A 27,687-nucleotide genomic window follows, 5' to 3' on the forward strand; every position below is an offset into this window, starting at 1 on the left:
CGAGAAGAAAAATGCAAAAAATTAGAAAAAAATTAATTTTGCGCATAAATAGCTTTAAAATTGGGATTTTTGAGGTTATATTTGCAAAATAACACCCTGTATATTCAGATTATGTTATAATCTAATTGATTTTTGCAAAATTTGATGTTTTGGATAATTTACGAGAAGAAAAATGCAAAAATTGTAAAAATTTGAATTTTGTGCAGAAATAGCTTTAAAATTGGGATATTTGAGGTTATATTTACAAAATAACACTCTGTATACTAAAATGACATAAAAACCTTGTTAATTTGTTACATAATTTGTTCTTTTTCTTGATCTACAAGACAAAAAACTGCAAAAAATACAAAAATTAATTTTTACTTAAAACTAACCTCAAATTAATCATTTTAGAGGTTATGTTGAGTGAGCTACACTCTGTAGCATGAAATACCTCTGATGTCTTGTTGAATTGTTGATTTGTAGAACAAGATTTGCTCTTTCGCGCGATGTACAAGATTGCATTGATATAAATTGTTGTTGCAAGTCGCAAGTGGGAAGTTGGAAGTTGGCTACGTGCAGAGATACCGATCGACGATAATTATGATTAATTGGCAGTCGGGACGATTATTCCACTCGGGTGTTAGACGCGTGTTAGAATGAGTGCGCGCGTTTACAATGTGCGCAATGCGCGCAATGTCGGCGATGTGCATTTAATGGCGAAATTATTTACTCCTGCTTTGGCTGTCATTTGCTGTCGGCTTGAATGATTTCGAGCTTTCGAGTGATTACAACGCGAATTACGGCAGCTACTAAATATGGTCGGCATTTATCTTTATCTTTTATGTATGCAAATTGCAACTAGAAGCAGAAAATTAAAAAGTTTTGCAAAAAAAACTTTTTTCAAGTTTTTGAGTGGTTTTTGATTAATTACCGACTGATAAACTTTAGGATCATTAAGATTTTGGGGTTATTGTTTTATACAGGAAGATATTTTGTAAATCTAACCTAAAAACTCTAATTATTAGGCTATTTACGCGCCAAAAATAAAAAAATAAATTTTGTGTTATTTTTGCATTTTATGTCTTTTACATTAAGCAAAAGAACAAATTTGGTAACAAATCAACAAGATTAGAACATAAATTTAATATACAGGGTGTTATTTGGTAATTCTAACCTTAAAATCTTCAATTTTAAAGCTATTTATGCACAAAAACTCAAAAAACTATTTTTTTGTGATTTGTTTGCTTTTATTTTACTTTATTTAATTTAATATTACTTTTAAACAATATAAAATATAAATAAACTATAAAATTCATTTTCCCACATGTATTTCCTCCCGATGAAATATTTTCGTAGATTTTTGTAAGTTTTAACCCGTTTTAACGCTTGAAAAAAGCGAAAACTCGTTAGTCGCGCTCGAAGGCATCCCGAGAGTCATTTATGCGCTACGTTTCATTAAGACATAAATTAAACAGCCGCGTATTATTTCATGATTATCAAAAAATGCGTGGTTACTAGTTACACCGGCGAAACCAGCATTTTTCGGATTTTTTCAAGCGTAAAAAAGCAGAACTAATGGCTGTTTGTGCATCATTTGTTGGATAACGGTGTAAAACATCATTTATTGGTGTTATTTATTAATTACGCTCGTAAACAACCACAAAATTTAATCACGTAATGATAATAATTTATAGAGTAATTACTGTTCTTTTTGCAGTCGAAATAAATTCAATGAGAGAAAATTAAAATTAAATAAAAATACAGAAAAATAAATTTTTTATTTAAATTTAAGCGCTGCGTGTTGAATTTCGTAACTGTTTCGGCTCGATTACAAACTCGGAAGACGACTTTATTTACCGTAAAACCAAAATAAAATCTCACCTCATTCACACACACCATGCGCTCACAAAAACAAAAATGCGTATAATCCGATGAATGGGAAGTGAACAACCGAAATGTTCACATCGAAACAGTGTGAAAAATCAAATTTTACTCTGCGCATGCGATTTTTACAGTTTGTACTATCGACTTCTACAATAAAAAATCTTACTTAAGTTAAGTCACTTTCATGATTTGCGCATGCGCAAGTGACTTAACTGGATTTTTATTCTAATTTATATTTCCTTTGCTTTTATTGTTACAATAAATTTCAACAATCAAAAATCATACTTAACTTAAGTCACTTAGTCATAATCTGCGCATGCGTTAGTAACTTTACTTAATTTTACTATATTTTTCTTTTATTACTTGTTACTCACATATTCTTCAATAAAAAAATGTGTACTTAAGTTAAGTCACTTTCATGATTTGCACATGCGCAAATGATTTAACTCAATTTTTACTTTAATTTTTATTTTCTTTGCTGTTATAACTTGTTATAATAAATTTCTACAATAAAAAATCATACTTAACTTAAGTCACTTTCATAATCTGCGCATGCGTAAGTAACTTTACTTAATTATAACTGTATATTACTTTTATCACTTGTTACTAACATATTTACCAATAAAAAAACTCATACTTAAGTTAAGTCACTTGCGCAAGTTGATAAAAAATGCAAAAAATACGCAAATTTACGATTACTTCCTTTCACAACCTATATCTGCAACTTTAATTGCATACTTGACCATTTTATGACTCCCAGCTCGTGCTAAAAACCGAAAAAGTAATTAAAAGTAATTAATGAGTCTTGAACACGATCATTAGTGTATCGTATTGATTGGTAATTCCGTCCTGCCACTTGATTAGCGCTAACGCGGTGCTAAAAAGTTCTTTGAAAATAAAAAGCTAACAGTACTTCGACACAATATTCAAATTAAAAACCTATTGCTAATAAACTGCTAATGTAGCTAACGCGGTATGTCAATTTTATTTTCTACTTACAAGTTACAGCACGCCTCGAAATTTAATTTCGTGCGGCGCCCGACTTAATAATACGCATTACGAATACTTTGGATATATATATACGAGTATAGTAGTAATTTGATTGCTGGTGGTATTGAGTTATTGAGGTATTGATGTATTAATAAGTTTTAGGTGGTTATTACGGACGTGTGGCTCGTGTCACACGCGAAATGTTGAACGCTCAAATGTTGAAGATTCGTAATGTGTTTAAGATGTTCGAAGTTTACGACCGCATAACTTTGGTGTTTATGGACGTGAAAGATTAAATTTGACATTTTTAGAAAGCTAGGTTTATAGAGAATTTGTTGAGTAGGTTATTAATGTATATTTTGAAGTTTTTAAGGTTGATAAATACTGTTTTAGGTATTTCCTAGCAATTTTTTTTCAATTGTGAATATCTCGTAAACTAAAAGAGATATCAACAATCCGATCGCAGCATCTTAATCCCCGGACCATTCTCTATAAGATAAGACCATTTAATTGGAAATATAAAAGATAAAATTTTTTTCTTAAGAAAAAATTGGCAAGGGGGGGTGCTTGATACTTTTTTTCGACGATTTTCGATAATTAATATCTCTTAAACTATACGCGATAGAAACCAACGAATTGTAGATTATGAAAGAATGGAAAATTCTCTATCAGCTACGATACTAAAATAATTAAAATTTGAATAGTAAAAGGTCTAAAAACGTGGTTAAAAGGGCTAAAAAGTGACTTTTTTCAATTTTTGCCATTTTTTTTTTCAATTGCGAATATCTCGTAAACTAAAAGAGATATCAACAATCCGATCGCAGGGTCTTAATCTACGGACCATTTTCTATAAGATAAGACAGTTAAATTGGAAATCTAAGAGATAAAATTTTTTTTTCTTAAGAAAAAATTGGCAAGGGCGGGTGCTTGATACTTTTTTTCGACGATTTTCGATAATTAATATCTCTCAAACTAACAGAGGTAGAAATCAGCGAATTGTAGATTATGAAAGATTGAAAAATTCTCTATCAGCTACGATACTGAAATAAATAAAATTTGTAGAGTAAAAGGCCTAAAAACGTGGTTAAAAGTGCTAAAAAGTGACATTTTTCAATTTTAGACGATTTTTTTCAATTGCGAATATCTCGTAAACTAAGAGAGATATCAACAATCCGATCGCAGGGTCTTAATCTACGGACCATTTTCTATACGATAAGACTGTTAAATCGGAAATCTAAGAAATAAAATTTTTTTTCTTAAGAAAAAAATGGGCAAGGGGGGGGTGCTTGATACTTTTTTTCGACGATTTTCGATAATTAATATCTCTCAAACTAACAGAGGTAGAAATCAGCGAATTGTAGATTATGAAAGATTGAAAAATTCTCTATCAGCTACGATACTAAAATAATTAAAATTTGAATAGTAAAAGGTCTAAAAACGTGGTTAAAAGGGCTAAAAAGTGACTTTTTTCAATTTTTGCCATTTTTTTTCAATTGCGAATATCTCGTAAACTAAGAGAGATATCAACAATCCGATCGCAGGGTCTTAATCTACGAACCATTTTCTATGAGATAAGACAGTTAAATTGGAAATCTAAGAGATAAAAATTTTTTTCTTAAGAAAAAATGGGCAAGGGGGGGTGCTTGATACTTTTTTTCGTCGATTTTTGATAATAAATATCTTTTAAACTAACAGAGATAGAAATCAGCGAATTGTAGATTATGAAAGATTGAAAAATTCTCTATCAGCTACGATACTAAAATAATTAAAATTTGTATAGTAAAAGGTCTAAAAACGTGGTTAAAAGTGCTAAAAAGTGACTTTTTTCAATTTTTGACGATTTTTTTCAATTGCGAATATCTCGTAAACTAAAAGAGATATCAACAATCAGATCGCAGGGTCTTAATCTACGGACCATTTTCTATAAGATAAGACTGTTAAATCGGAAATCTAAGAGATAAAATTTTTTCTTAAGAAAAAATGGGCAAGGGGGGGTAGTTGATACTTTTTTTCGACGATTTTCAATAATTAATATCTTCTAAACAGAAAGAGATAGCAACCAGCGGATTGTAGATTATGAAAGATTGGAAAATTCTCTTTTAGCTACGATACTAAAATAATTAAAATTTGTATAGTAAAATTTGTATAGTCTAAAAACGTGGTTAAAAGTGCTAAAAAGTGACATTTTTCAAGTTTTGCCATTTTTCTTCAATTGTGAATATCTCGTAAACTAAAAGAGATGGGAAGGAGCAAATTACAGATTTGAATCTACAGGAAATTTTTAATAAGAAAAGATATTCAGATAAGAAAATATCACACACAAAAAATTATTATCAGCAAAAAACGATAACAATATGCGTCGCAAATTGAAAAAAAAATAGCATTTTTACTCTAATTATATTTCTATTACTGTAAATATTTATAAAATATTAACTTCCTTTTATTTTCTATATTACTTTGCACAACATTCCATTTTTATTCTTTTTTTAGAAAATATTCAGCCTATCTGCGTCTTGAGATTTTAATAGCCTTCTTGAGAGATCATGTCTGAAAAAAGTTGAGTGCTTGCGCTCGCGTCGAAGGGCGAAAAACTCGCCGACATGATTGATGACTATTTGTAAACGAAATTATATATCCGATTATAAATTATAAATCAACGCGACACGAGCGCGCACACGAGCATCATCACCGCGCAGAAATAAATCAAAGTGCACTCAACGCCACTGCAATAATAATCTGCGAAATGTTTAAAGTGGTTATTATGAGACGTAATAACATTCTTCATTTTTTATTTTCATTTTTGAAATTTTTAATTTTTTAAATTTATTTTTAAATTTTTTATTTGAACACTCTGTATAAGTAATTTTAAAATCAATAGATCAAAATCTATGCATAGGAAAGTGTACCGAGATGGAAGATTCTGCGAAGCTGCCAATTTTATAATTAACGTAATTGCGCACAGTCATGATGTGCGCATGCGCATGCGCATGCAACTTTATTTTATTTTCACTCGATATTTACTTGACTTGTATTTTCTTTGCCTTTATCACTTGTTACTAGTAATTTCAACGTCGGAAAAAAATCCGACTTAAGTTAAGTCACTTGCGCAACTTGCGCGTTTTTCTCGCAATTTGAGAAATTCCTCAAGTGCGCCGCTCTTGTTGCGTCTAGTTAAGTTACCTACGCGTTTTTTTTTACGGTTTTTAAATCTCAGCGCTGAAGAGTAACAACTTTTTTCTGACTTAAGTCATAAGTGCGTTTGTGAGTTTCCTCGTTTTCTGCCTTTAAATGGCTTCGCTCATTTTTTCCATTCTGGTAAATTGTTATTTTATGCGCATACATCAACCACACCTTGATTACACTACATATTTTTTTCATCTAAGGTTCAAGTCTTTGTTGAAAAAAGTGACTTAAGTCAAATAAAATAAATCACAGTCACAAAAAATACAAAAAAATCATTTCACCAAACAAAACAACTAGAAATCGAGATAAAATGACTTAAGTCACTTTACTTAAGTTAAGTTAAGTACGATTTAATTGATATTCCATTCACTACAACACCTAATTTGATAACAATATTAATACCATTTTGGCGTTGTAAGCCATATGAGTGACTTAAGTATACTCTGCTTAAACTCATTTTATTGCGTAGGATATGCACTTAACAGTGATTAAACCTACTTAAGTCATAGGCGCATGCGCGTACGGACACAGGATGGCAATGGCAATGCGGAAAATAATTAAGGCAAATGTGACTTAACTTAAGTAGATTCATAATTTCTGTAATCGCCATGATTTATCACCGATGCGCGTTTAACGCGCAGTGACAAGCAAATAATTTACGACCGCAAACGCTTCCTCTATGTTTTCATTAATAAATAATAAATTTATTATTAATATTAATAAATCTCTCACACGCATCCTGCATACTTAACTTAAGTCATCTAAAAAAATTTTCTAAAATTTTAATTAATTGAAACACATGGTATAGCAATAAAAAATGCTATTTATCTAGCAGTTGTTTGATAGTCGATTGTGTTGATTCTTTCACCTTCTGCGCATCACGCATCACGCATTGCGGTTTCCTGCGCTGAGCTGACTTAAGTCACCGTTTGCAGTTGCAGTTACCTGCCGGCCGATACGTCGAAGCGTTTAATACCTCTAACGTATACTCTCGTAATTAACGCATGCGCATGCGCATCACACGCAGGTATGCGCAGTACAGTTACGCACCAACCACATACACACACTTTTATTTTTATTCTGGATTTTTACTTTTTTACTAAACTACTTAACGTACTTAAGTCAACATGACTTAAGTGCATTAATATTATTTAACCAAACAAAATATACATTTGAATGTATATAGGTATGAATAAATAGTTGTGTAGGCAACTTTGTGTTTCGGTGAGTTTGTGTGGATGTGACTTAAGTCATGTCGATGTAATCTGCGCCGCTGCGCCGACCGCGCTAGAGTGGCAGAGTAACAGAATGGAATAATTGACTTTCGAACGTGCATTGAACTTGTTTCCTTGTTTCCACCGCCTGCTCTTGACATTCGACTACTAGCGCCATCTATGGAGCGATAGCGGCGAACTAAAAAATTATGACGCGCTTATTATAAGTATGAAACCAGATTGACAAGTTGATTATTACTTCTGTTGCAGCATGAATGCACTTTTCATGTCTTGATTTTCTTACATGCGCCGTCATTAGTTGCACGTTAATAAACTGACTTAAGTCACTAGTCGGTTTTTAAGGTAGTTGAACTTGACATGCAAAAGTTTTCGACGTTGTTTTGGATTTAGTTTGAAATGGAATTACGATTGCAATTATCTCAGCCAAGACGAAACCAAGAGTTGCTGAGACACATTGGGACATTATGTAAGGACGGCGCGCGCTTTGACTTAAGTTAAGTTGAGTTAAAGTTAACGTTCAGTGCGCATCACACACGACGAGGCGTGTTTGCATTTTCGGCGAGTATGGACGCGGTGGTTTTGTAGTTGAACGTTGCGAGCTTTGAGCCTCGTTGACTTTCAACAATAAACGCTGGTAATTATAGCATTGTAGTTAACATTAACATAAATTATAAGGCGAAATGGCGAGGAAATTGTTTAAAACAAAAATCGCTTCCAGAAATGGTGGAATTTTGTGTCCAAGTTTAGAAGCGAATCATTTTGTTGCTAATTGTCGTATCGTCATAAAATTTATGACATTTTGTTGCGTATGAAATGGGCTACAAAATTATACTATGTTTAATATTATGGAATAATAATACTAAAAGTTATTAACAAAATAGTAAATAAAATCAAATTTTTAGATTTTGCTGAATAACACTAATCTTAGGTTAAGTTTAATTGCGAATAAATTCTAAACGAATTATACGATTTTAACAAATTGTATATCATTGTATAGAGAATTTAATTGGCTTTAAGACGGTGTTAAATGATATATTTTTTGTAAAGTTACAAAAAGTTATTAACAAAATATTAAACAAAATGAAATTTTCAAAATCTGATTGATGAAAATAGTTCTAACGTAAGTTTAATGACTTATAACTTTTTAACTATTCATCACATTTTAATAAGTTTTATATCATTTTATATAGAATTTAATTGGCTATAAGATGGTATTAAATGATACAAACTTTAGTGAAATTACAAAAAGTTACTAACAAAATATTAAACAAAATGAAATTTTCAAAATCGGATTGATGAAAATAGTTCTAACGTAAGTTTAATGACTTATAACTTTTTAACTAATAATCACATTTCAACAAATTTGATATCATTTTATAGAGAATTTAATTGGCTATAAGATGGTGTTAAATGATATAATTTTTATGAAATTACAAAAAGTGATTAACAAAATATTGAACAAAATGAAATTTTTAAAATCTGATTGAGGAAAATAGTTCAATGGTAAGTTAAATGACTTATAACTTTTTAACTAATAATCACATTTTAACAAATTTTATATCATTTTATAGAGAATTCAATTGACTTTAAAACTGTTTTTACACAAATTATTTATAATAATTTTCATAGTAATTATAAAGAAAAAACTAAAATTTTGAATTTTTTGTTACAAAAAATCAATTAATCAACTTTAAACACCCATATCTCTTTGAAAATTAATTCAAAAATAATAATTAATACACCAGTTTATAGCCCTATTAATGTTCTATCAATAAATTTTTACTGTGGTAGTCTAACATAAATACTTCCCGAGTCATTACAAAAAACAACGCACAAACGTAGTTGTAAACCGAAAGAATCAATCAATGCGATTCTCGGAACCTAGCTGCACACTGCGGTATGCTCTCGAATGAGGAAAAACTCACCTTATTGTTTGCTGGGTGTCTCGGTACGGCGTCGCTGTCGATGTAATTGTTTGTAAAACCTCTGGTGCGCGCTGGATGCCGTTGAACTCTCTCCTCTTCGCCGCTCGCGACTCTACTACTCAGTCACACTCTCAACTCGCGTGTGTGGAAAATCCGCGCACTGATCCAAAACAAGCGAAGAAAATTCAGATTTCCCGCTGCACACCAACGTATCTGCGCACCACGCGATTATCAAAAAATTCAAGGTCAATGTCAGAACACACTTCAAAGTCGAAGATTAAGGATAAAAAAAATTATTCGGTTTTATGTCTTAGTCCGTACGATGATATGATGGTGATGATGGTGATGATGAACGCAAGAACTTGATGGGGCTCTTCCGCGACTCCTCGACACCGCTCGACACCGCGAAATGAGTCCAAAGTACAGGTGTCCGCCGGTCTTATACGGCGGCCCCGTCTCCGGCGGTTATGCAAGGATGGTCATTGGCTGATGAGTCTTCTTCTTCTTTCCTGCAAGCAAGCGCGCCCGAGCCAGCGCTGCGGCCATCCGACGCTCCTAGATCAGAGGCCAGACGACAGCCGAAGAACGCCAGAGGAGGATGCCGAGACGCACGCAGCGGTGCACGCCAAGAGAAGGCTTCAAAGTGCAAGAACAACGAGAAGAATGCATTCTATTTAGTACAAGAGTATTTTTAGTTTGATTTTTTTTAGATTGTTACGTAAAACTTACCTTAAAATTTATGGAATTAATTTAAGTTTACTATCATTTTAAAGGTCTTGAAATTGTCTTTAATTTGATGTTAAATTTGATAATATTGGTTAATTATATCAAAAGTTATAAGCAATTAAAGTTGATAATTAATTTTGGTAAAATAAAAAATCAGAAGAGGATCAAGATTATTTTTAAAAGCTTATAACTTTTTTCACATAAAAGCTAGAAAACCAGTTTAAAAACAATTTTATAGAGAATTTAATTCTCTTTAATCTGATGTATAACATGATAATATTGAATAAGCATATAAGAAGATATCTGCCAAAAACTAACAAAAAACAACTTAAACAAATTTGTTAGTTAAAATAAAACTATAGGTGACTTTAAAGTAAAATATTTTATCAAAGAAAAATTTTTATTTTATCAATATGAATATCATTTTATAGATAATTTAATTCTCTTTAATTTGATATCAAATTTGTTAAAATTACATGGCGCCGTTGTAAGTTACAAGCAAAAAACCATCAAATTTAATTAATACCCATCTTCATGGGAATATTCTCCAATAATTCACTAGAATTTAACAATATTTACCCATTAATTAATTAAAACTCTTCACAAAGCAGTTTATAACTAATAACAGCTAGTTCACAGCTCCTTAAAACAATATTCATATCATTTTTTCAATTTTAAAAGTTCATAAACCTTATTTTTCTATAAAATTGACAAAAAATTAAAAATTATGTAATTACGCCGAAATTACAAGCATTTACCCGAATTTTGCAGCGTGTATCTTGTTACCAACAATTAGAGATCTCGAAATTAGTGTAGCTGCACGTGTTAATCATTAAAATCGCCGTTAATGATTAAAACAATTAAAAATGGTGAAATTCGCTTGACTTTGACTTTGGCTGCGCGACCGCACGCCGGTGACTTTGGCCTTTCTTTCGATTTGCGTAATGGCGTAATACCGATGTGAACGATGTGAATGCGAATGCCATCGAGCGTATGTCGGCGAGCGCGCAGCCGACACGAAGAAGTTAACTGTTAAAACGGCTCGTCGCGTCGGCAGCGTGGCGTGTAAAAAGCGAACTCGACTCTCAACAGCCAGGGATACGGATTACGGATTACCAACTCACCCAATATACGAGTAAGAGTACAAATGAGGTGTATATGGTTGAAGAATGCAATATTTTGGATTGGTATTATAGAATTGGTTATGTTTTAGTGCAGTGGAAGAAAAAAGTTGAAAAGTTTTAGTTTTTTGCTTGTATTTCCTTTAATATTACTTGAATTTATTTATGTTTAGTATCAGATGAAAGATAATTAAAATATCTATAAAATGATATATCGTCTATTGTGGTAGGATAATTTGTTGATGAGTTATTTAAGTTTTAAAAACATATTGGTTAAGGATTATGCTATAATTGCTTATGATAGAAAGTATTTTTGAAATTTCATAGTTTTTTGCTTGTAACTTCTGATCAAGCTACTCAATTTTAACAAGTTTAGTATCAAATTAAAGAGAATTTAATTATCTATGAAATAATATAAAGTATGGTACTATACACTAATTGGTTCAAAAGTTATACATCTTGAAACTAAACATTAAATTTTTCTCAAACTTGAAAGAAAAACCTTATTTTTCTTTACAAATTTGTTTATAATTTATTAACTACCACTTCAATTTTGCTAAACTTAGTGTCAAATTAAAGATAATTAAAGTATCTATTAAACAACACCATGCAAACTAATCTACCTATAATATTTATCAAAATATCTTAATTTTTCTTTGTTCAACTTAAAAATTCATCAAAAACCATCATAAAATCATATTTTCATCAATTATTCCACAACATTCACTTCTTTAACCACCTTCATCTCTTGCATTTTGTATTTTCGCACTCCCATTGCACTTGTTGCACATGTGCAATTTCCACGTGCACTTTTTCCGGCGTCGCCGCTCGACACTTTATGTCGCGATTCATTTCTTCCTTCGCACGTTTCGTTCTGCGTTGGCTGTCGCTGTTTATAACCAACATGCGGACGATGCATTATTACCGCACATAACCAACAACCAACATTACATTACATGCTGCATGCCACTCCATAATCCTCTAGCATCTATTGCATCTATTGCGTGTTGCACTCTCATCTCAGAGGCTCCAACTCAACGAAAGTCGACTTGGGATAGGAGTGAAGTCAACTTTATCGTTATGCATGAATTGCGCGTGCGCATAACTTAATCTCCTCGTGGTAATGACATCTTCACCGCGCCGCCATCTTGTAATGATAATATTTATATAAATATGAATAAATCTCGCGTGTAGAACAAATTCGAAATTCGTGACTCGAATTAATCATCGATAGAAATTGAGTAATCAGAGGTTTTTTATATCGTGACGGTGGTATTCATCGAAATTCTAAAGCTTCCGATTACTACTGCTTACGGTAGTACAAGTTGTAGTGTGTGTGTGTGTAATTAATTAAGTTTAACGGCTTTGCAAATCGTTTTAATTAATCATTCGCTGGTGGAGCACAGGTTCAAATATTCAATCAAAAGTTAAATAAATATTATTTCAATGTTGGATGTTTAAGACGGGTTTTGAGGTTATAAGAGGACAAAAAGTTGTTTAAATGTTATTTATTGTTAGTTTTAATGTTGATAATGTAGTGAAAAATGTGTTTTTTGGTGTTATTTTTGGGACAATGTGAGTTTAACTTATAAAAAACAAGATGGCGGATTTATTGGTACAGAAAATTGGTTAGACTTAACCTCAAAGTAAGGAATTTGATGTTTTTAACCTAAAAATGTGCGTAAATTGCTTCAAAACTTTAAAAAACGATGTATTTGTAGCATTTTCACATAAAGTTACGAATATTTTGTGAAAAATGTGAATTTAACATATGAAAAACACAATGGCGGTTGTATTACTATAGAAATTTGATGAAACATAATCTCTAAACAAGGATTATGACGTTTTTAATCAAAAAATGCATGAAACTGACTCCAAAACTTAACAAAACGATGTTTTAGTAACATTTTCACATAAAAATGTGACTTTAACCTATAAAAAACAAAATGGCGGCTGTATTACTACCAAAATCAAGTGTAACATAACCTTAAACTAAAGATTGTGAAGTTTTTAACCAAATTCCCCATGAAAATTAGTCAACAACATTAAAAAACAATGTTTTACTTCCATTTAAACATAAAAACTTATTTAAACATTTCAAAGAAACAAAAAATAGTTTAATTTAAATGCTAATAAGAATATTTGTTGTTCCACATGTTGATGTTATTAATATTAACACGTTAATAACTCCTAGCTGTTTATTGTGCGCCTGGCAGCCATCTTGTTGTCATTTTCCTGTCACTGACATAACCTCTATTCTGTTTCTTATTACTTCTACTACACATTAATATTTAGCTACGTATTAATGATTTGTGTTTCATTTTTTTTTATTTTTGTGTTTTGTGCTGCTGCTAAACGATTTTGCTGCTGGCCTAATCCGCACACGTGTGTGAAATGTTATAAATGTTATTTTAACAAGATGCGAGCGCAAAAAAGCAACAATCATGACGCCCCGGGTCAAAGCAAATATGATAAATTATAAATTATGAATATTAATATTCGCACATGATTAAAACGCGTTGAATCCTTTAATTTGGTATAATTTATGATGGCGCACACATGGACGTTAAGCCCTGGGGGTTGAGTCAAGCGTGTTAACAAATAATTATTGAATTAAAGCTTATTAAAGCAATTAAACAATAAAAACAACGAAAATATTACAAATTGTGCTTTTAATAAAGAAATAAACGTTTAAAATTAAGAAATTTTAGGAAATTTTGACGTTTTAGGGTTAAAATTGGAAATTAACCTCTAAAAAACAAAATGGCGGATATTTTACCGCAGAAAATATGTTAATTTAACCTAAAAACACAAAAATATGACAGTTTTAAGGTTAAAATTGATGAAAATCATACAAAAACTAAAAACTTAACAGAAAATAGCTTCTTTTTGAGGTTAAGTTAGCTTTTATGATCACTTTTGCTACTTTTATATAAAAAACACGTAAATTTAACTTTAAAACATAAAAATATGACAGTTTTTGAGCCTAAAATTGCAAAAAATTATGAAAAACTACAAATTTAACAAAAAAAATGTTTACTTTAAGGTTATATTAGGTTATGTCATTGTTTTTACTATTTTTTCAAACAAAAACAATAAATTTAACCTTAAAACACTAAAATATCACATTTTTAAGGTTATATTTCATGAAAATCATGAATGAACCAAACATTTACCTCTAAATAGTCAATTTTTAAGGTTATGACAGGTTATTTGAGGTTATGTCATTGTTTTTATCATTTTTCCATCATATAACATTTCATTTCGGATTTCCCTGGAAGTTTATACAGACATTAGACATTTTAATGTCTCCCGTGCCTTCTACGTGCAGGAAATATCCAACGCAAAAAAATATCACCGCTTGTCTTTGGAGGCTTTGGCGCCGCGCCAAGCAGAGACGCTGTGCGACATAATGTTTCCAACATTAAGACGTCAAGCTGGCGCGCAGATTTTATGTATTTGCTGTTTTTCGCCGCACCGAGTGAAAACGATCGAAACGAAAACAAAAACAACGAAAACGCCAAATGACGCAACTCAAAGGAAAAACTTGCACTTTGTTACGCGTATTTACTCATCGATTAAGCAATGAAAGCCATTCGAACATTTTTTTTCTCTTCATCCGTTGATTAATGACTTAATTTTATGTTTCGAGAGGAATTCCATCGATGTTGTTGATTTTTCATCAATAAACCAGCAAACGGATGACTTCCTTAATCAGATGGTGTATTAATAACGTCAGGTGAACACGTTTGGTGATATTCAAAGCGTGGAATGCAGATTTTACAACCGGAAGTGACGTATAAATTTAATTATTCTGTAAATATGGTGATTTTATACATAAAACAAGTAAATTATGGCAGCAGAAGTAATTTTTTGGTGTTAAAACACTTCCAGAAGCCTTTATTTAAGGTTATGTCGTTTTATCACATAATATAACCTTAAATACGAGCCAAAACAACTAAAAAACTATGAAATTATAATAAAATTATGCATAAAACTAACAATAAACACTATTTGGAGTTATTTTAGGCATTTAAACACGTTCTAAAGCTTTAAATTGAGGTTATGTCACTTTATAACATAATATAACCTTAAATACATGACAAAACAACCAAAAACTATGAAATTACATGAAAATATAGCAAAAAAATAACAAAAAACAACATTTGGAGTAATTTTTCAGTGTTTTAACACGTTTTAAAGCTTTAAATTGAGGTTATGTCACTTTATAACATAATATAACCTTAAATATATGAGAAAACAACCAAAAACTATGAAATTACATGAAAATATAGCAAAAAAATAACAAAAAACAACATTTGGAGTAATTTTTCAGTGTTTTAACACGTTTTAAAGCTTTAAATTGAGGTTATGTCACTTTATAACATAATATAACCTTAAATACAAGACAAAAAAACCTGAAACTATGAAATTATAATAAAATTATGCATAAAACTAACAAAAAACAACATTTGGAGTAATTTTTAAGCATTTAAACACGTTTTAAAGCTTTAAATTGAGGTTATGTCACTTTTAACATAATATAACCTAAAATACACGATAAAACAACCAAAAACTCTGAAATTACATGAAAATATAGCATAAAACTAACAAAAAACAACATTTGGAGTAATTTTTAAGTATTTAGACACGTTTTAAAGCTATAAATTGAGGTTGTGTCAGTTTATAACACAATATAACCTAAAATACACGATGAAACGTCAAAAAACTATTAAATTAACAAATATTTTGCATAAAACTACAAATTACGGTTTAAAGATTAATTTTTTAGAGTTTAAACACGTTTTAAAGCTTTTATTTGAGGTTATGTCATATTTTAAGTTAATTTAACCTAAAATACATGCAAATATCGTATAAAAACGCTGAAATTACACGAATGTGATGATAATATAAGCATTTCAGTTGATTATGCAGTTAGTTACTTTAAATTCACTCAATTTCTTGCGCAATTTGCAATTTAAAGACACACGCACGCCCTCTTTACCTCTACGTGTTGTCTGAGTGTATGAAGACATAAAAAACAAGCGCACGCAGCGCAAATATCGCAGAATATACAGCGTAGAGCCTGTGGGAGTTTCCCTCGGACTGGCGTTTCATTTAATAAACATATCATCGTGCACAAAAGCAGAAAATGGGCGCATCGCACGGAAGCTACCTTTTTCCACTGTTTGTGCATCGTTTGCATATCTTTCACAATCAACAATCGACAATCAACAATGCACGATGCGTTTAAACGCACAAATCGCATCGTATGCAAATTTAACACACATAAAACCTTATAAAATAAAGTTTTTAACGCGAAATTTGCAAAAAAATGTTTTTTTGATGTTTTTATGTATTTTACTATTGAATTCTTCATGTTACATTGTTGATACGTGCGTATCTTGTGCTGTAATAGATATAGCAGGTCCCCCGTGAGGAAAACAGCGTGGATTTTTAATTATTTAATAACTAATAATGATTTGCAATTTCAAGTTTGAATATTTCCATGTCATGTCAATCGTTGACATGAGTACTATAGGCAACACACAATACACCGTAGGTTGCAAGCACACAAGCAGCGTGTTATAACCTCTAAAAACACATTCAAGTGTGTTCACGTTGCGTAGACAAGTTTAAGCGTCTCTCTTGCTGTGTTATATAGTGATAGTGTGTATGTTGTTGTTGCATTCGTGCACGCGGGTTTATTATAAATAATAATACGGAAGTTCTTATTCGCGCTTGGAATGTCGCTCGATTCTGCACGCCCGACGGCTGACGACCGCGCAGCGCAACGGCGACTTGGACACGTATGCATGGTATTTCATTATTTTCTTTATTTTTATCACAAAAAGCAAGGAAATCTAATGTATTGTGGGTTATTTCAGGTATTGAAAGCGTTGGTTTTTGAATTATGACCTTGAAGATTCAATTGGTTGTGATGGTGATGCTAGCGCCGCGCGTAGTGGTTGTTGGAAGTAGTGAAAAACGTGGTGAGGTGGTGATGAGTGCACATGGTAAGTGATGATAGAAATTTGTAAAAAACTAATTTAAATTGTTGTAGGGGGTTGCTGCTTGCTGGGAGGTGATAGTACAAGGTCAGTGCTTTCTTTTCATATAAAAATTATGACTGGATCGCTTGTATTTTGTTTGTTTTCGCTTATTTTACATTGCATCAATGGTATAACCTGTAATTAATTGCAACAAAATGCAATTTTTTGGTATTAAACTATCGAAAACGATGTTTTTAAAGCTGGTAACATCAAAAGGTGAGTGTGTTCTTGAAACACCGAAAGTTTGAAGGAAATCTGTCGGTTAATTTATGAGAAAACAGCAAAAATGTAAAATAAATCAATTTAACATGATTTAAGTAGACTTTAACAACAATAAATGTCTACTAAACTCATTTCTGACTAAACCCAAGTAGCGATTCAATCAGAAATCTGTCAAATGTATTAATAGCAATCGAATTACCAACTTATCACGTCAAAATCTTGAATTTTCGAAGTTTACATCACTAAAACACTCAGAAATCTGTCATCTCATTGTAAAATACAAAAAATACGGTTCTTCAAGCATGCTTCACTATTTGTTTATTTATTTATTCACAAATGAAGTGTGACAAGAATGACATCATTCGTAAAATATTAAAATATGTAAACTGTAGCTGGCTTTGCCACTGTGTGTGTTTTGTATATTATTTATTCGGGCGCCTGAAAGAGAGAAAGATTTAAGCATGACGAATGGCGAACGGTACCATTTCGGATGATCCATATCGCATATCATCATCACATCATCGGATGTTTAACATACGTTCTCTCTATGGTCGCGGAACGGTACTTTTGGCGCACGCCGACAAACAAAAAGTTAATATGTGTCAAAGTCGTAAAGGTGAAATGTGACATCTTAAAATTACTTTGGTAATTTTACGAAAATTAATTTAAAATTTGATTGTAAATCGAAAAGTATGGGAAAATGGAGTGTGGTTGAGGTGCTGTACATCTACCGAACATAGGATATTCGTGTCAAATATTTATATTGGGAAATTAGAAAGTTTTTTTTGTTAATTTTGCTTTTTTTTGGTGAAATTTTGGTATAAAAATGTGAAAAACATGAAATTACTTGAGAGGGACAATGTTGGAGTTCCGGTACATGTATCGAACATAGAAATAAACGAATATTATGTCTCTAATGGACATAAATACAAAGTTTTTATGAGTTTTTGAAGGTTTAACAACGAAAAAATCGAAAAATATAGATTTTTTCTTTAAGAAAAACAAAGAAAATGTTAAATTGACAATGTTGGAGGTGCTGTACATGTACCGAACATAGGAATATTAGTAAATCATTTTTAAATTAAAAAAATATTAAAATTTTTCATAAATTTGCGCTTTTTTGCCAAATTTCTTGAATAAAACAACGTAAAAATGCTAAAAACAAGAAAATTCCATAAAAAGACAATGTTAGAGTTGCGGTACATGTCCCGAACATAGAAATAATGGCGTATTATGTCTCTAATTGACATAAGTACAATGTTTTTATGAGTTTTTGATGGTTTAATTGCGAAAAAATTGAAAAAATGACTTTCTCCTTAAGAAAAACGAAGAAAATGTTAACATGGACAATGTTGGAGTTGCTGTACATGTACCGAACATAGGAATACTAGTAAATCGCATATTAATTGAAAAAATATGAAAATTTTTGATTAATTTTTGCTTTTTTGCCAAAATTACTTGAATAAAACAACGAAAAATTGCTAAAAACAAGAAAATTCTATAATAAACCAATGTTGGAGTTGCGGTACATGTCCCGAACATAGAAATAATTGCGTATTATGTCTCTAATTACCATAAATACAAAGTTTTTACGAGTTTTTAAAGATTTAGCAACCAAAAAATGGAAAAAGTTCGTTTTTTCTTTAAGAAAAACAAAGAAAATGTTAAAATGGACAATGTTGGAGGTGCTGTACATGTACCGAACATAGGAATACTAGTAAATCGTATTTAAATTGAAAGAATCTTAAACTTTTGATTAATTTTTGCTTTTTTTGCAAAATTTTTAAATAAAACAACGAAAAATTGCTAAAAACAAGAAAATTAAAAGGACAATGTTGGAGTTCCGGTACATATTCCGAACATACAAATACCTAAACATTTACCCTACTGCTTCAATTAAACCGCAGATTTATGAAAACAAAACTAGGCAACTAGTGAAGTGGGACACGCGTGATAATAACAAATTAAACACAACTAATTGAGTTGTTGTTTTTTCCTGCGCGTTATTTTCTTCCTCGTTGTGTCATTACGAGTGACATTGTTACAACACTACGAGTACGTGCGTAACACACAACAATAAATTACTACGCAGCGCGTCTTCTTCCTCTTTTTCTTCCTAACTTGCCATTTGTGGTCTTTTTTGAAGCAATTAAGCACTTATGACATTAAACTATATCTGTTACCTTAGCGCGTCCGTGTGAAAAATGCCGAACGAGGTCGCCAGCTGAAAATTGCACCAGACACAGACAGGCGTGCAAAATTAGACGACAATAACCAAACGCAACCCAATGACAATGACGATGGTGTACAACCAGTTGTACAAGTAGACTAATTTTCGAGATATTGTCACACGGTGAGAATATCGGATGACAACACCACAAGGTCGGAAGTTTATATTCATGTTTAGTATTAATGTCGCGTAACAAAATTCTAAATTCCACGCCTATCATAATTTCCCACTTCGCATGAATGAAGATGAAGATGATGCGTGTTTTAATTGCGTGTATTGTTTTATTTTTCTTAGTCTACTTTGGATGGAATTTTGCATTTTGTTGCATTATTAGTATATTAAGTATCAAGTGCGCTAAATGACACTTTAGTCACGGGATTAATTTATTGAGTGTTTAATTATGTTTAGCCACGTGTTGTGCTAAGTTTTTGGTTTGAAAACCGTGGAGAAATAGGAGTTTTATAGGTGAAAGTAGAAAAAATTACTTTAGTCACGGCCTAAAGTACTTTAGTCACGACTTTGACTGTCCGTATTTAAAATACCACTTTTTGGGTCTGAAAACTCTGGAAAATTTTAAGTTTTGAGAGTGGAAGTAGAAAAAAGTACTTTAGTCACGACCTAAACTACTTTAGTCACGATTTTGACTGTCCGTGTTTAAAATACCATTTTTGGGTTTGAAAACTCTGCAAAATTTTAAGTTTTGAGAGTGGAAGTAGAAAAAAGTACTTTAGTCACGGCTTTGGCTGCCTATGTCTAAAATATCACTTTTAGTGACTAAAAATCGTGGTTAAACTATCGTTTTAAAGGTGAACATAGAAAAATTAAATAAAAAAAATTAAAATTCCGTGTAATAATTAATTTTCGTGTGCGGTAATATTCATTAAAGGTGTAACTGCACTTAATGATAGAGTTTGGATATAGACAGGATGTAAAATGAAGTAATTTGTTACAGTTGGCATTGTTTTGCGCAAAAATTCGTTTTACGAGTATTGCCAATTTGTGTGCGCTTATTGGAAATTTTCAAGCGCTCGGCGCATTTGTATGCATAACAGGACTTTGCGTGTGTATGTTTATTTGAAGTTGAAATTACGTACGAGCATTATACGAATTGTGAAGCGGGCCAAAAATGCGATTTATTTGGAAAACAATTTATTATTACATCATTTACGCTGTTTATTGTATAATCAACTAACGGGGCTTTATTGTTGTCATCACACTTGAGGATTTTTGAATAATTTAGTCATCGTGTGAGTCAACGCGTAAATTTGGGTAAATTACGTGGGTGTAATTGGATAAAAAGGTGTACAAAGTGGAAGAATGCGGGGAAAGATAGTGTTGGAGAAGCGGTATATGTACAGAACATAGGAATAATGAAGAGGAAAGGTTAAAGATGAGAATTTTTAAGTTTTTTGTAAATTTGGGATTTTGGGATATGATTTAGTGGATTTATTCAGTTTAAAATGAAAAAATTTAGGATTTTGGTAAAAGGGACAATGTTGGAGTAGCGGTACATGTACCGAACATAGAAATAACCATGTTTTTAGGAAAAATATCGTTTTTCAAAAATAATTTAGTCTTTTGTTAACATAACTACAACATTTAGCAATATTTCGTCATTTGAACAAGGTAAAAATAGAAAAAAATGCAAAATTGATGAAAGGGACAAAGTTGGAGTAGCGGTACATGTACGGAACATAGGAATAACCATGTTTTTAGGAGAAAAATTGTTTTTTAAAAAATAATTTAGTCTTTTGTTAACATAACTACAATATTTAGCAATATTTCGTCATTTTAATAAGGTAAAAATAGAAAAAATGCAAAATTGATGAAAGGGACAATGTTGGAGTTGCGGTACATGTGCCGAACAAAGAAATAATACAATATTACGTCTCTAGTGGACTGAAATTCTAATTTTTAGAAGATTTTTATGTATAACAACTTAAAAATTCAAAAATTCTTTATGAGGACAATGTTGGAGTTGAGGTATTTGTACCGAACATAGGAAAAACAATGTGTCACGTTAAAATATCGCATTTTTTGATTATTTTTTCTTTTTTTTGCCTCAAATACTAAATTTTATCAAATTTTATCCGGATAACAACATAAAAAACAAAATTCTTACAAAATTGTTCAAAAACTCAATGTTGGAGTTACTGTACATGTTATGAATCTATCAAAATTGTATTTATTATTACATTGAAACAGTTGTACATTAGGGTGGTCCTTAAAATGCATTTTTTTGAATTTCTTTGCTCCCAGGGGCTTAAACGCTTTCAAATCGATAAAAAATAATTTCCTGAAAATTTGAGCTCTTAATATTAACTTTAAGATAGTCCGCACTCTCAGATAAGGTTTTTATGGAGATTACTTGGCAGAAAATGGATTTTAAGTAACAAATCGCGACATATTTATTGTAAATTTAATTCTCCATGTAAAAAATACCTCATACATATTTACTGCACCTATTGACTATTCGAATACTAAGCCTTAATCTTTTTTCATATTATCCACTATTGCAGATTTTCGAGTATCACCATAATATTGCTTATATTCTGATAAAAATTGAACAATAAACTCCTATTTGCTATTATTTGCTATATATTCTAAATAGTATCAAGTCAATAGGTGCAGTAAATATGTATGAGGTATTTTTTACATGGAGAATTAAATTTACAATAAATATGTCACGGTTTGGTACTTAAAATCCATTTTCTGCCAAGTAATCTCCATAAAAACCTTATCTGAGAGTGCGGACTATCTTAAAGTTAATATTAAGAGCTCAAATTTTCAGGGAATTTTTTTTTATCGATTTGAAAGCGTTTAAGCCCCTGGGAGCAAAGAAATTCAAAAAAATGCATTTTAAGGACCACCCTATTGTACATGTAATAAAGTTTAACCAAATAAGCATCACATCATGACATTATGATCATGAGACGCGAGACGACAAATTTTAATTAGTCGGCACGTAACTGTTGTGGAATCGAAACCACTATGAGACACTGACACTGCAGGAGAGAGGCGCGAAGCATGACAGAGGAAGCGACGATCACGAATTTAATTTGCAGCACCTGCCTTAGCAACAACCGTAATTATTAGCCACTCTGCCTTTACTCGTATGTGCATTATCTACGCATTGAGATATCAGCGAATTAATGCTATTCCATAATCTGGTGATCAAAATTATAACCAATGAATATCATAACGATAATGATTATAAGATGCGCTGTGGTATGTCAAACAGGAAGTTCGTTTCAACATGTAATGTGTGTGGGTGTATGTGTGTGTGTGTATGTGATTTGGTTTCGCTTGCGAGACGTTTGTTGAAATGTCATCCGTGTCGGCGTACTTACACTTCCGCGTGTGCTTTTTACTTTTACAACGTGTTACATTTGAGCGTTTTACGTTTTCGCAACTGTATCAACAATTATTTTTTACTTTTAACCATCATCATATGAATTATACGGTTAGGAGTCATTTCGGAGTCATTAAAACGTGTAAGTACTACGCTAGCATCATAAAAACATGTAAAAATTGAAAAAATGGTAAAGTTGTTGGAACGGACAATGTTGGAGTTGACGTATATGTACCGAACATAGGAAAAATAATGTATTAGGCAGAAAAGTCATATTTTGAAAATAGTTTTGGTTATATTTCGGCAGTTTAATAAAGTAAAAAGGATAAAAATATGTGAAGACAATGTTGGAGTTGCTGTATATGCACCGAACATCAAGCAATGTGGCGATGTGTCACGCATTGCCAACTGTACTTTTTTTTGTTTTGTATTGAAAATTAGTGTCATCATCATCGAAGAGAAGAGAGTATTGGAGGACAAAAAGCCGCAGCTTGAGTATGTGTAGGATGATAACCTCAAATCTCGTTTCATTACATTACATCTCATTTTGCAAGTTGCGTTTATGCGAGTTTTTGTTTTTCGCTTCTTTTTTCGTGCGAGAGTTTAGTGTTTTACACTTCATTAGCGAGATGAACACTTGAGGAGACTCGAGGACACTCGGCAAGTACAGTCGTAAAGCGTAACTCACGTTATTGCGTATCGTATTTTATTTGATTCATAAATTGACACTCGACGAACGACGCGTTTGTAGGTTAATATGGGTTAATTCACAAGTGCATTTTCATGTTTTATGCTGAGCCAACAAAACTTCAACTTCAAATTATCTTCCTTCTGTTTTTATAGTTAATTTCTGCGTTGGTAGACTTAAAAATCGGAAAATAGTGAAAAAGACTATGTTGGAGGTGCGGTATAAGTACCGAACATAGGAATAATGAAGTATTAAGAGATATTTTAATAATTTAATTAATTAGTGACTTAAAAACTCAATTTTGTGGGTGGAAAAACTTTAAAATTCAAAAATAGACAAAATTGGTGATCAAGACAATGTTGGAGTTGCTGTACAAGTACCGAACATAGAAATAATAGCATTTTTCCTAACTAAATCACTCAAAAAGTAAATTTTTAGAAGTTTTTTAGTTGTAAAAACATTAAAAGTAAAATAAAGTTGTTTTAATTACGAGGCCAATGTTGGAGTTGCGGTACATGTATCGAACATACAATAAAATATCAAAACACAACGAAAAAAATAAAATAAAGATATTTAAGCAACCAGGAAGAGTACGAGTATAACAAACAGATGACCCTCGTCGATTCGAATATATGGCAAGAACGCATAACGCATAATAGCACAACTAGTGCCATTGAAATATAAAATTGCAAATAAGGCACAGGCTGAGCCCATGTTGCGGTCGCATGATCGACCGATAGGTCAAACGTGTGTACGCGCAAAGCATGAACTCGCAACCAAAAATATGCCAGAGCAGCGCATGCATTCGCCCGAGACGGAAAAACACGAAGTAGAAGAAGAGAAGACAGACCGTGGGGACACAGTGTCAAAGGTGTCAGAGTAAATCTTAATGATATATTCGCCACAGGAAACGCCAATACATATACGCGAATGCGTTCGTCAATTTATAACCGCACACGCTTTCGAAAGCCTCCCCCTATCATTTGCGCCGTAATGATTTTCGCCGCAAATTGCGTATTTATTTTTGCAAACGAAAATCAACAAACATCCACACGGAGCGCCAGACATTAATAGGTTTCGCATGATCTGCGCACACACAAACTGCAGCAATGATGATGGTAAACGGTGCAAACAACTTGTGTGCGATTGTTTTTTTAACTTTTAAAAAGTAAAAACTCCAATTTAAAACTCAATCGTATGCACGTACAAGTGGCATTACTTTTGTTTCCTCTCGTTTTTCAGGTTAGAGGTTTCGTTTCAAATGAGTGGTTACACAAGGAGGATAATGATATGGCGAATATGGAGCACGTTTATTGAATTTTCAGGCTTTAGCAATCGTAAAATTGGTTTTAAAGACAAAAGAATCAAAATTAAAAAGTATTTTTAACTTTATATGTGAATACTCCTATGTTCGGTACATGTACCGCAACTCCAACATTGTCCTCCTCAAGAGAAAATATTTATTTTATTTTATTTTTTCATTTTTAAACTAAAAAAATCAATTGTTTTAGAATTTAACTCAATTAGTGACTTATTATGCAATTATTCCTATGTTCGGTACTTATACTGCATCTCCAACATTGTCCATTTCAACATTTCTTAATTTTACTCCAAATGGATTAGTATTATCTCTTTCTAGTTGCTTAAATATCTTTATTTTATTTTTTTCGTTGTGTTTTCATGTTTTATTCATATGTTCGGTACATGTATCGCAAGTCCAACATTAGTTTTTTCAAGAAAACTTTTTTTTGTATTTTTACGTTGTTAAATGTCAAAAAACTTCTTAAAATTAGGATTTTAGTCAATTAGCCACGTAATATGCTATGTTCGGTACGTGTACGGCAACTCCAACATTAGCCATTTTCACATTGTTTTGTTTTCTTCTAGAATTTACTTAAATTTTGTCTTCCTGGTGGCTACATATATTTATTTTGAATTTTTTATCGCCTTTTAAGCTTAATTATATATATTTCTATGTTCGGTACTTGTACTGCATCTCCAACATTGTCCATTTCAACATTTCTTAATTTTACTCCGAATGGATTAGTATTATCTATTCCTAGTTGCTCAAAACATTGAAATTTATCTTTTGTTGTCTCTCTAATCTTAATAATATTTAATTGACGGTCTCGTTAGCTTCTTGATGGTTGTTACTGCTTACTGGTTGCTATACTCTCTTGTAACTGTAACACAGACTCGGGCGCGCGCGCGCGCAGGTTACCAATGACCCGCCATTGTTAATTTGACTGATGGTTGTCTTGGCTGGTTGTGGATATTCCCAGATTCCCACTTTCGGACGGCGCGCATAGCATAGCGCGAGAACATTCACACAGTGCTAATGCACTAATGCTTAACGCTAATTATTATGAATTTCGTTCATTACGCCAGGCGGATATTATAAGATTTACGCGATATGCCATCTCACTAACGCAGACGCAGAGGAAAGCACAGTTGAGAAAATTAGGAATGGAAATTGAATAAAAGTAAAAACTAAAAACTAATTTCAGCGCAAGAAAATGAGCGCGGGAATCATCGGCCGTCGATGAAAGCTTGGATTATGGGCTTTTGATGAGAGGATTTGATACGAGTCGTGGAGGAAAATGAAAATTTTACCGTTAGACACGAAATATTAGAGGTAAAACTGTTAAAATATTATTTCTGGATGATTTAGGTTTTTATTTTTAAAAGTAGTGATATTTTATGCTATGTTCGGTACTTGTACGTCAACTCCAACATTGTCTTCGTCAAGAAAAAAAATATTTTTTGCTTATTTTCGTTTTTACACCAAAAAAACGTCTAAAAATTTAGTTTTTAGGACAATTCATAAGATAATAGGCTATTATTGCTATGTTCGGTTCTTATACAGCAACTCCAACATTGTCTTCGTCAAGAAAAAATTATTTTTCGCTTTTTTACCTTCTTACACAAAAAAAAGTTCTAAAAAATTAGTTTTTATGACAATCCTTGAGATAATAGGCTATTATAACTATGTTCGGTACTTGAACAGCAACTCCAACATTGTCCTCTCCAAGAAAATTTTTTTTTAGTTTTCTTCATGTTTAAACCTAGAAAATCTTCTAAAAACTAGTTTCTGCATCAATTAGTGATTTTATTATTTATTATTCCTATGTTCGGTAGATATATGGCACCTCCAACATTGTCCAACTGTAAAATTAACATTTTCGCATGATATTACTTATAATTTGTAGCCCAAAAGCTGTTAATATATATTGGTTGGTATTTAACACATGCCAGCGGTAATTAAATCGAGGAAATTCACCGCAGCGGACATTTTGAGGTTAGGCCGGTCGTAAAATGCGAATTTTACTTTACTTACAGTTGCAAATTTTACGATCCTGCGACCTATAACCGTCAATCGAAACACAAACACTGCAAAAAAAAGAAGCACAGTTTATTTCTTAATTTAAATTAAATTATTATCTAATTATTCTAACGTTTATCCCGTGTTGTACTCGTGAGTACTTTACATCTTACATTTAACATTCCGCATTGTTCACGCATAAAACTTTTCGCAAACAAAACACGCGTATAACGTTTTTTTGCTTTTTTTTTCTTCTCTTCTGCTACTGATTCTTATTATATTATTATAAGATAATAGCAATAGACACACACGTGTAGTATAACATTAATGCTAAGATTATGAGGATGGTGTGCGTTGTGCGCATGTGCGCATTACTGTAATAAGTTAATTGTTAATTGTTGCTAGCGTTTGTTTTCTGGTGTCCGCCTGGATGGGATGGAAAGAAGATGAGATGCTAAGAGATAATAATGTTGTTGAGAAATTGTGAATTGTGAATTGAGGAATGTGAATGAATTGTGCGAAGATGCGAATATTGTTAATTTTAAATACTCTGTGGGGATTTGTATATGGTGGAATTGTAAACATTTTGCTTTTGCCTTTTGCGTGCGCGCGCGTGAACATTACCGTTTTGTCGACGGCAATACTCGTATCTGCGCACAGCTTCGGGCAAAACGGTTGTTTGCAATTAACAGATAAGTGCTCTCATTACACCGGCTATATTTATATATAGCTACTTTACAGACATGGGAGTTTATATTAAATTTTATCATTTTA

General features: G+C 31.9%; 2 protein-coding genes across 4 annotated transcripts in view; one reads left to right on the forward strand and one right to left on the reverse strand.

The window, feature by feature from the left end:
- tyn (trynity) overlaps positions 1-9,626 on the reverse strand; it is a 34,369-nt gene extending 24,743 nt beyond the window's left edge. Inside the window, exon 1 of the mRNA XM_065313611.1 lies at positions 9,200-9,626. The gene's annotated coding sequence lies outside the window, so the exon portion shown is untranslated. The remainder of the gene's footprint in view (positions 1-9,199) is intronic.
- Positions 9,627-16,761: 7,135 nt separating this feature from the next.
- Positions 16,762-27,687, forward strand: part of LOC135800106 (uncharacterized) — a 47,688-nt gene continuing 36,762 nt past the window's right edge. The window contains exons 1-3 of one of the 3 annotated variants that reach the window (XR_010550103.1): positions 16,762-16,865; positions 16,935-17,063; positions 17,111-17,144. The gene's annotated coding sequence lies outside the window, so the exon portion shown is untranslated. The remainder of the gene's footprint in view (positions 16,866-16,934; positions 17,064-17,110; positions 17,145-27,687) is intronic. The other 2 variants (XM_065313226.1, XR_010550105.1) reach the window with 2 other exon arrangements.

This window comes from Atheta coriaria, unplaced genomic scaffold, assembly GCF_025399875.1.
Source record: "Atheta coriaria isolate IRGN ID8LTWV9N9 unplaced genomic scaffold, Caltech_Dcor_3.1 hic_scaffold_10_pilon, whole genome shotgun sequence".
In the NCBI taxonomy this organism is placed as follows: Eukaryota; Metazoa; Arthropoda; class Insecta; order Coleoptera; family Staphylinidae; genus Dalotia; species Dalotia coriaria.